The 9,446-nt window shown below is 46.9% G+C and overlaps 1 long non-coding RNA gene and 1 pseudogene across 2 annotated transcripts in view; both read right to left on the bottom strand.

Annotated features, from left to right (window-relative positions):
- Positions 1-263: 263 nt before the first annotated feature.
- On the bottom strand, positions 264-2,464 carry LOC146756612 (uncharacterized). The gene is made up of 3 exons (XR_014937282.1): positions 2,328-2,464; positions 1,842-2,045; positions 264-540 (listed from the first exon to the last, which is right to left on the bottom strand). It is a non-coding gene; the product is annotated as an uncharacterized LOC146756612 (long non-coding RNA).
- Positions 2,465-5,420: 2,956 nt separating this feature from the next.
- Positions 5,421-9,446, bottom strand: part of LOC146756597 (uncharacterized) — a 210,935-nt pseudogene continuing 206,909 nt past the window's right edge. Inside the window, exon 4 of the transcript XR_014937235.1 lies at positions 5,421-7,945. The product of XR_014937235.1 is annotated as an uncharacterized LOC146756597 (transcript). The remainder of the gene's footprint in view (positions 7,946-9,446) is intronic.

Raw genomic sequence — 9,446 nt, 5'->3', positions numbered from 1 at the left:
AGAAGGAAGTAGGGGAGATCTTCCCATGACCAGACCTTGCCCTGTAGTTTCAGCCAGTTTAGAGAATTGATACGAAGTTTCAGAAGAGTTACTTATTAGTTACTTTGCATGGTATCTTTTGTAACAGTTCACAAGGTTATATTGCTTTGTCTTAAATAAAAAAGTGAAAAAAAAAGACATGAAAAATTAAACTGAACCACTTGATTTATTCTTGATTCAGTTTAGCTTATCAGAAAGAAGGAAAATAGAAAAGGATGCTTGAATACAGTTACAGTTTCAAATAATATTTATTTATTAGCTTCATTCTGTAAATATACCGAATAAAATTGTTTTACAATTTTCCCAACAAAATGAACATTATAATTAATTTTTTATATAGGGAAATGAATTACAAACAATTCAATTTATACTTAACAGGAAGTACAGTGCAGCAAGATACAAGAAGGCCAAGTTTCACTGGAGTGTGATGTGTTATGCAAGGAAATGAAACGGAAGGCGTCTGAGGTGGTGTATCCATTTTAGTAATGTTGTCTTCATTGCCTTGAGAAAAGTTGGAAAAAACAGGCAGATCGTTATTTTTTCAAGACAGTAATAGCAAGAAATGCAGTGTAACTCAGCGTACAGTTTAATTGCACATTTAATTTTTGGACTACTGAATCTGGCTTATTGCTGAGAATTGCACTACTTGTAGATAGTGTCAACTCACTTGATGAAACACTATGTTAAGGTAATGCTCTATTACCTCTTTATTTTTATATAATATATAAATGAAATAGAGATGAAAAGATAGAAAGAGAATTGTAAAGAGCTTTGTTTGGAAATGCTTGTGGCTTCTGTTACAAGACTGGAGGGAGGGGAAACACATCAGGAAAGGGCTTTCCCTTTCAAAAGACTTTTAAAGAGACTGTTACAGCACATAAAAATTAGGATATTTATCTTCACTTAGGGGAAATGTTCAGCAAAACACAGAATGAAGAAAACCCAGTGCAAACAAATACAACCATAAATGTAAACTCATTTCTAGGCTCTCAGGATGGGAACATCACAGAATCACTGCAAAAATTGGAAGCTGGCTCCAGAACAAGACTTGCAGTCTTTTGTAACCAAGCACTGATTAACAGTGAGTGCCAAGGAAGGATATACATTACTTTGAAAACCAGGAATAATTTAACTATTCAGGTTGTCAGTACAGAGAGAGCCTAAGTGACCTCTTGAATTCCTTTCCAACTATTTCCCCCTTGAGATTCCAAGTTGTATTTGATACTGCGAGGTCACGCACTGTGCCCTGACTCCCAGCTGACCAGCTGCACCAGTTTGTGTAGGTTGAAGACAGAGGAAATGGACACTGAGGTGCTCCAGGCAATGCTGACCCACAAGCACATGTCCAATCCCTGGGACATTTGTATTCTCTGTCCTTCCTGCTTGGCCTTCATCTCCCTCCATAGCCATTTAAAGCATTTTAAGAATGCAACTCGTGTCTTAGAGGCAGTCCCTTATTAAAACAATACCTAGTTTTATTGTTCATACAGGTTTGTAAAATCTGAGAAAAAAAAAAAGAAAAAGAAAAAGAAAAAAAAAAAAAAGAAGAAGAAAATAAAAAGAAATTAAGAAAAGGAGAACCAAGATGGGTATTAAAGGGAACATTAGCTCATCTTCTAACACCCTACTTAGTGCTGTTTGAGATCGCTAAATTCTGAATGGCTTTCTTAATGCCCCTAATAATCAAGATGTGCTAGACTCTCACACACCCACCACCACAGCTGACTGGCTCTGGCATAACTCCAGCTCTTTGATTAAAACCTGGCACTAGAAGAATCCACAGGTTAACCCCATCCACTTGCCTGGGGCTGGATCTTCCATCCCCTTCATGGAGTGAGAAGGTGGGAGGTCTCTGCAGCTGGAAGAAAGATGGATGTGGTGTGGCAGAACTTTGAAAAAGCACTTGATGGCTGCTTGGCAAACATTTTCTCCCTGGTGGTACTGGTAGCAGGTTCTTAGTGCTGTAGGTCTCAGGATGTTTCACTGTGCAGATGACACTATTTCCTCTTCAGAGATGGGCAAAAGAGGGGAAAAAAATGTCCTGATGAAGGCAGACTCCACTGAAAGCTCACAGGTGCCAGCTCAGCAGTCTATTCATCAAGCTGCCCTGCCTTTAGCGTTATCACAGCAAAGATTGAAAAACAATTGCATGCAGCATCTCAGCCATCTGTAGTCCATTCCAGCCTCTGGGACATATACTGCCTTGGGAACAGCCCTTTTCACACTGACAAAGTGGTAAGTCCCATACCATCTTCTATCCCTTTCCACGCTCAGCTGCTTGTACTCACTGTTTACTTGTTTCTCCTTCAGGAAGAGGCAGCTGGTAGCAAGAAACGCAGGAATCCTGCAACTCCTCCATCCCTCGCAGCCAGCTCTCAGGGATGCCCAGCACTGGGGGTCTGCTGGACAGCAAAGGAGGGTTCACAGCTCCTGGATGTGGCAGCAGGACACCGGGGTTCAGTTCTGATTCTGCTATATATCAGACACCTTGAGCTATCCTTAGCTCCACTGGCCATGAAATGAGAGACAAGCAGAACTAATCTCCCATACACACAAAGGAAACACTTTAATCCATTAATCTGGCCATACAACTAGGAGAATCTCAGGGCAGGCACTAATTGTAGTTTTTCCAGTTTTGTTTTTCATGCACCAATAATAAACAGCCTGATTGTTTCATTATCTGCAAACTTAATGCACTGCACAATTTCAAATCCTTGCCATTGCAGAGAGAGTACTCTCACCATCTCTCAGCACAGAGGATTTTTTTTGGCTAGAGCTTAAGTTAGATTGCTGTTGCATAATCAGTGTTTCATTAGGGCAAGCTGCCAGGTCAGGGAACATGTAAATCCCTATAATATCTGTCCTGGTAGAAATCCTACTGATCTAATCCAGAGAGATCCCAGCTCTACATCAGTGGCCCCTACCAGATGCAAGCACAGATAGACACATCACAGCCTCCTGCATTCTAGGGACTGTCATTGCTATGAGATTTTAATCAGATCCTCCTGGACCAGCTCCCTCCATTGCCACACCCAGGGCCAGGCTGATCAGGGGCTCATCCAAGATTCATTAACTCTGGTTCCCCACATTTTTATAATGAGCTTGTGGTGCCATCCATTCTTTTCTGCCTCCCTCTGCAGTGACCACAGGGATCACTTTGTCGGATGGGGAAAGCCAGCAACTCCAGCAGGAAGAGCAGCTGAGTGGGTTTTCCCTGTATTAAACTCCAGAGGGAAAGACACAAAATTAGTGACTTTTCCTAAACACACAGTCTGAACTGACAGTCTGTAGCACAATTTCTTTTGTCCTGGCTATGCTGTGCACAAGGAAGTCTGCTCTCCACTGGCTCTTGGTGCAAATCCCCTCCGACTGCAGGGGAGAAAGGTTATACTCACATAAGAGAAGGAGTTCATAAGTTGCTCTTCTTCATACAAACAGCACCCCTGAGCAAAGACATGCTTTCCTCATGGACACAGGGAGCTGCAGAGCTGAAGCTGCAAGGAAGCAGCCAGATGCACATCCCACCAGCAGGCAATGGTACATGGTATTTCTCCTGCACCTACAGACTGGATGCTGCAAGTCATTGGGTTTGTGCAACTGCAGGCTCAGCATGAGTCTGGCTCCAACAGCAGGTGGTCTGATGAATCTATTTGAGGATGCTTTCATTCGTCAGGCCACTATGGTCACCTCCTGGCCCCTCTGCTTTCCCAACCTGTTTCCAAGTAGTTCCTCATGCACTATAAGGATACAAACCCTCAACGGATTTCCTTTATCTTCCTGCAGTGTATTTGTTAGACGCTGATTGGGTCCTTCTTTGCATTTATTACTCACCAGCTGCCATTCCCACCTGCATCATTGTGGATGCCTAGCAGCTCCAAATGACAATATGGATTTCCACCACCTCTTACACCTGTGCTCATAGCTGATCTTTTGCTGTTCAGTATTCAGCTTTAGGTCTGTCCAAGAGCTTTTGCACAGCCTTCAGTAAACAGAGGAGACTACACTGGTATTCAGTGACAGAAATCCATTAGTGCCAATATTTGTTAGCTTTAATAAAGCCATGATGAAAAAAGCAGTCACCTTTTACATGGCCTTTGGCTATGCCTAGGATACAAGAGAAAATCTGGCAGTGCCAGTCCTATGAGATACAGAGGGCCACTCAGGAGGTTTGTAGTCAATTGACTTCAAAGAACCTCAGAGTGCTCAGCAACCCACAAGAAGAGCTTTGTTTATAAAAGCAAAAAGACTCCAGTCTTCAAAAAGGGCAAGAAGGAAGACCCGGGTAATTACAGGCAAGTCAGCCTCACCTCTGTCCCAGGGAAGGTGATGGAACAGCTTGTTCTAGATGCCATCTCCAGACAACTGGGTGATATGGAGGCTATCAGGAGTACTCAGCATGGGTTCACCAAGGGGAGGTCGTGCTCGACCAACCTGGTCACCTTTTATGAAGATGTCACTAGCTGGGTGGATGAGGGGAGGGCGGTAGATGTAGTCTACCTTGATTTCAGTAAGGCTTTTGATACTGTCCCCCATGACATCCTTATAAAGCTGAGGAAGTATGGGATAGATGAGTGGACAGTGAAGTGGGTTGAGAATTGGCTGACTGGCAGAGTGCAGAGGGTTGTCATTGCCGGTGTGGTGTCTGGATGGAGGCGTGTAACTAGCAGTGTCCCCCTGGGGTCTGTACTGGGTCTGGTCTTGTTAAACATCATCAGCGACCTTGATGAAGGGATAGTGACCACCCTCAGCAAGTTTGCTGATGACACGAAGTTGGGAGGATTGGCTGACACGCCTGAAGTCTGTGCTGCCATTCAGTGAGACCTGGACAGGCTGGAGAGCTGGGCAGTAAGAAACCGGATGAGGTTTAGCAAAAGCAAGTGTAGAGTCTTGCACCTAGGGAGGAATAATTACATGCACCGGTACAGGTTGGCGGAAGACCTGCTGGAGAGGAGCTCTGCTGAGAGGGACCTGGGCATCCTGGTGGACGACAGATTGGCCATGAGCCAGCAGTGTGCCCTTGTAGCCAAGAAGGCCAATGACATCCTGGGGTGCATTAAAAAGAGCGTGTCCAGCAGGTGGAAGGAGGTGATCGTCCCCCTCTACTCTGCCCTATTAATGCCTCATCTGGAATATTGTGTCCAGTTCTGGGCTCCCCAGTACAAAAAAGACAGGGATCTCTTGGAGAGAGTCCAGCGGAGGGCCACGAAGATGGTGAAGGGCCTGGAGCATCTCCCCTATTAAGAAAGGAAATGCCTTGTCCAGAAGCAAGCAGTGGGCTGGAGAGGGCACCAAAACCAAACCCTGCTTGCACCTTTCCCTCTCCTCATTCCACATGCTGACATTTATTTTAAGAGCAAAAACAAGACTACAGTGAAGAAAGCTCCAGAACAACTCAGCTACTTTATTCACCCCCTTCTCTTTCCACTACAGAAGATTCTCAGAAAACCTCCAAGAGCCACCTTACTGCTCTGCTGACCCTTCTCTGGGATGCATCAGTGCGCCCAGAAATGACTGAGAGCAACACATGCACACAGACACACAGCAGATCCCTACACAACCACTTCTCCACTAGGAAACAGCATCAAAAAGCAGCTGGTGGGAAGAGTAGAAGTGGAAAGCGGGCATGGTGAGAGAAGTGCTTTGGGCAGCAAGGAAAGGCCATCTGAAGCTCCTGGGTTAAGTCCCTTCTGCAGAGGGTGTCGGTGATGCCGTCTCCTTTGCAAACTCTTCCTGCATGGAGAGAAGCATTGGTCTCCCTCATCCCCGGGCTCTCCAGCATTTTGAGGGTCTCTCCTGCTGGGGGTTTTCCCATGAGAAATGAGGCACCAGCCCTGAGAGAAACTCTTCCTGCAGGAGATGCAGTCCTAGTAGCTACCTGTCCTGTGGACTGCAATGTTTAATGAGGACTGAGCTTTGCATGAAGTTCTTCTGGGAGTGTGAGGAGCTCTCTGCTAGGCACAAAGCCCTTCTCACACTCAAGGCTTCCTGCCATTTCAGCTCACTGGTGCAGACATTCTGGTAACACAGCAGATGGGATTCTCTGAGGGAGAGAAAAGACAAGTTCCCAGGCATCTCCCTGCATGCAGACCTGGCCAAAATGTTCTAAAATGTCCGACAGAAGCTATGGTCTCTCTCCTGTGTGCATATGCTGGTGCAGCTTCAATTCAGAACTCCCTTTGAAGCTCTTACCACAATCAGGACACTCACAGGGTCTCTTTTTCCTGATGGATGCTCTGATGCAGTGTCAGCTCAGAACGCCTTTTGAAGCTCTTCCCACACTCAGGACACTTATAGGGTCGCTCTCCTGTGTGCATGCACTGGTGCATCTTCAATTCAGAATGCCTTTTGAAGCTCTTCCCACACTCAGAGCACTTATATGGTCTCTCTCCTGTATGGATGCGCTGGTGGTGCTTCAAATCAGAACTGCTTATGAAGCTCTTCTCACACTCAGAGCACTTATATGGTCTCTCTCCTGTGTGGACACGCTGGTGCATCTTCAGTTCAGAGCTGCTTATGAAGCTCTTCTCACACTCAGAGCACTTATATGGTCTCTCTCCTGTGTGGACACGCTGGTGCACCTTCAGTTCAGAGCTGCTTATGAAGCTCTTCCCACACTCAGGACACTTATAGGGTTTCTCTCCTGTGTGGATGCGCTGGTGGAGCTTCAAATCAGAACTGCTTATGAAGCTCTTCCCACACTCAGAGCACTTGCAGGGTCTCTCTCCTGTGTGGATGCGCTGGTGGCGCTTCAAATCAGAACTACTTATGAAGCTCTTCTCACACTCAGAGCACTTATATGGTCTCTCTCCTGTGTGGACACGCTGGTGCATCTTCAATTCAGCACGCCTTTTGAAGCTCTTCCCACACTCAGGACATTTATATGGTCTCTCTCCTGTGTGGATGCGCTGGTGGAGCTTCAGTTCAGAGCTGCTTATGAAGCTCTTCCCACACTCAGGACACTTATAGGGTTTCTCTCCTGTATGGATGCGCTGGTGGAGCTTCAAAACAGAACTGCTTATGAAGCTCTTCTCACACTCAGAGCACTTATATGGTCTCTCTCCTGTATGGATGCGCTGGTGGTGCTTCAAATCAGAACTGCTTATGAAGCTCTTCTCACACTCAGAGCACTTATATGGTCTCTCTCCTGTGTGGACACGCTGGTGCATCTTCAGTTCAGAGCTGCTTATGAAGCTCTTCCCACACTCAGAGCACTTATATGGTCTCTCTCCTGTATGGATGCGCTGGTGGTGCTTCAAATTAGAACTGCTTATGAAGCTCTTCTCACACTCAGAGCACTTATATGGTCTCTCTCCTGTGTGGACACGCTGGTGCATCTTCAGTTCAGAGCTGCTTATGAAGCTCTTCCCACACTCAGAGCACTTATATGGTCTCTCTCCTGTGTGGATGCGCTGGTGGAGCTTCAAATTAGAACTGCTTATGAAGCTCTTCTCACACTCAGAGCACTTATATGGTCTCTCTCCTGTGTGGACACGCTGGTGCACCTTCAGTTCAGAGTTGTTTTTGAAGTTCTTCCCACACTCAGTGCACTTGCAGGGTCTCTCTCCTGTGTGAATGTGATGGTGGATGGTGAGGCTGGAACTGTTTTTGAAGCTCTTCCCACACTCAAGGCACTTATACGGTCGCTCTCCTGTGTGGACACGTTGGTGTATTTTGAGTGTAGAACTATCCTTAAAGCTCTTCCCACACACAAGGCACTTATATGGTCGCTCTCCTGTGTGGACACGTTGGTGTATTTTGAGTTTAGAAATACCTTTCAAGCTCTTCCCACACTCAAGGCACTTGTACAGTCTCCCTCTTCTGTGGATACACTGGTGGGAAGTGAGGCTCCCACTGTCCGTAAAAGTCTTTCCACAGTCAGAGCACTCAAAGGCTCTCTCTCCTGTGTACATGCACTGCTGGCCAGTGGGGTGGAGTCTCCATTTCATGCTCTCTGCAGAATCACAGATCTCATAATGCCTCTTTGCTGAGTGCGTGCACTGGTGGCTAGTGATGCTGGAATCCAGTTTAAAGCTTTTCTCACACTCAGTGCATGGATTCTGCTTTTTCATCTGGCACACATCCTTGCTCCTGGTTTCCTCAGGCTGCTTTGGACCTATGTTGGAGTCCACTGGGTTCCTCAGTGTCATTCCCAGACGCTTTCCCAGGGGCTTCTTGATGTGCTCACCCTGACCTTGCTGCAGGACTTCCTGGACATCCCTTCTGATTTCTTCCACAGAGATGCGATTCAGCTGCATTTCTGCAGCACAATTTCTCTGCGGAACCTCCTTTGCATTTTTGATCCCATCAGCTGCTGGATGACAGAGGAAATGCAGCAATAGCACACGGTGCCCAAAATAAAACACAGGCAGAGAAGGCTCTTACAGCCCCAACATTCCCCTTCCCTCCACCACCTCACCTGGGCTGAGGTCTCCTGGCATGGCCTCAGGGCTACGCACATCTGGGATCCAGGGGTCTTCCCCTCGTTCAAGCAGGGAGATCACCATGGGCTTGGGGGCTGGAAGTGGAGCTTCAGGGAGAGAAACAGGGAACAAGAGAGCATTTCCCTCATGCTGGCACAGTGCCTGTTCAACAGTTCCACTCTGTGCCCCTCCCCAAGGAGAAACCACCATTTAGGTCTAAATGACACTGTGCCTACAGCTTCCCTTGGAGCAAAGAATGTTTTGACATCTCTGAACATTGTGAAGGGATATTTTTTCTTTCAAATTAACTTTACAACAGCTTATTTGTTTTCTTACAGTCTACCAGAGGTCAAGGCATCAAAATGTTGATGGCAATTGCATGGAAAATCCTCAATTCCATAGCAGTAACCAGGGATTCATCTGTGAGCTGGAGCTGGTGGCACCATGCAACACACAACACAAGGGCTGGTTTTCTCCCTCCTGGCTGATGCCTGCTTGCCAGCACTGACTCTGTGGCTTTGATCAGAGTGCCGTGCATACTAATCCCTTCTGAAACTCATGCTTTTCAGTATCTCCTTTCTTGCTGGCACTGTGGTGTGAGTCAATATGTAGCTGCATGGTGTTTATTCAAGGCCCGGCTTGCAGAGGCTCATTCTGCACAGCCAAAGGTGCCCTAACGAGGAGGAAAGGCAGACAAGCTCTCACCCAGCGAGGCCACACACTGGTATGTCTCCAACATCACGTCCCGGTAGAGCTCTCGTTGCACAGGGTCCAGCAGCGCCCACTCCTCCCTGCTGAAATAGACGGCCACCTCCTCAAAGCTCACGGGCTCCTGCAAGCAAAGAGGCTCCTTGATGGGAACAGCCAAGGCCCAGGCAAGCAGCTCGCACAGGACAGAACCTCACACCCCAGCTGCTTTTCTGTCCCCAGCACACACACGCTGGCTGAGGGCACCTCCCTCTTCCCCTGCATTCACATCCCTGGCCC

This window comes from Coturnix japonica, chromosome 26, assembly GCF_054131305.1.
Source record: "Coturnix japonica strain WE chromosome 26, WE-NBRP24, whole genome shotgun sequence".
Lineage (NCBI taxonomy): Eukaryota > Metazoa > Chordata > Aves > Galliformes > Phasianidae > Coturnix > Coturnix japonica.
This window is presented reverse-complemented; position numbering and strand designations above follow the sequence as displayed.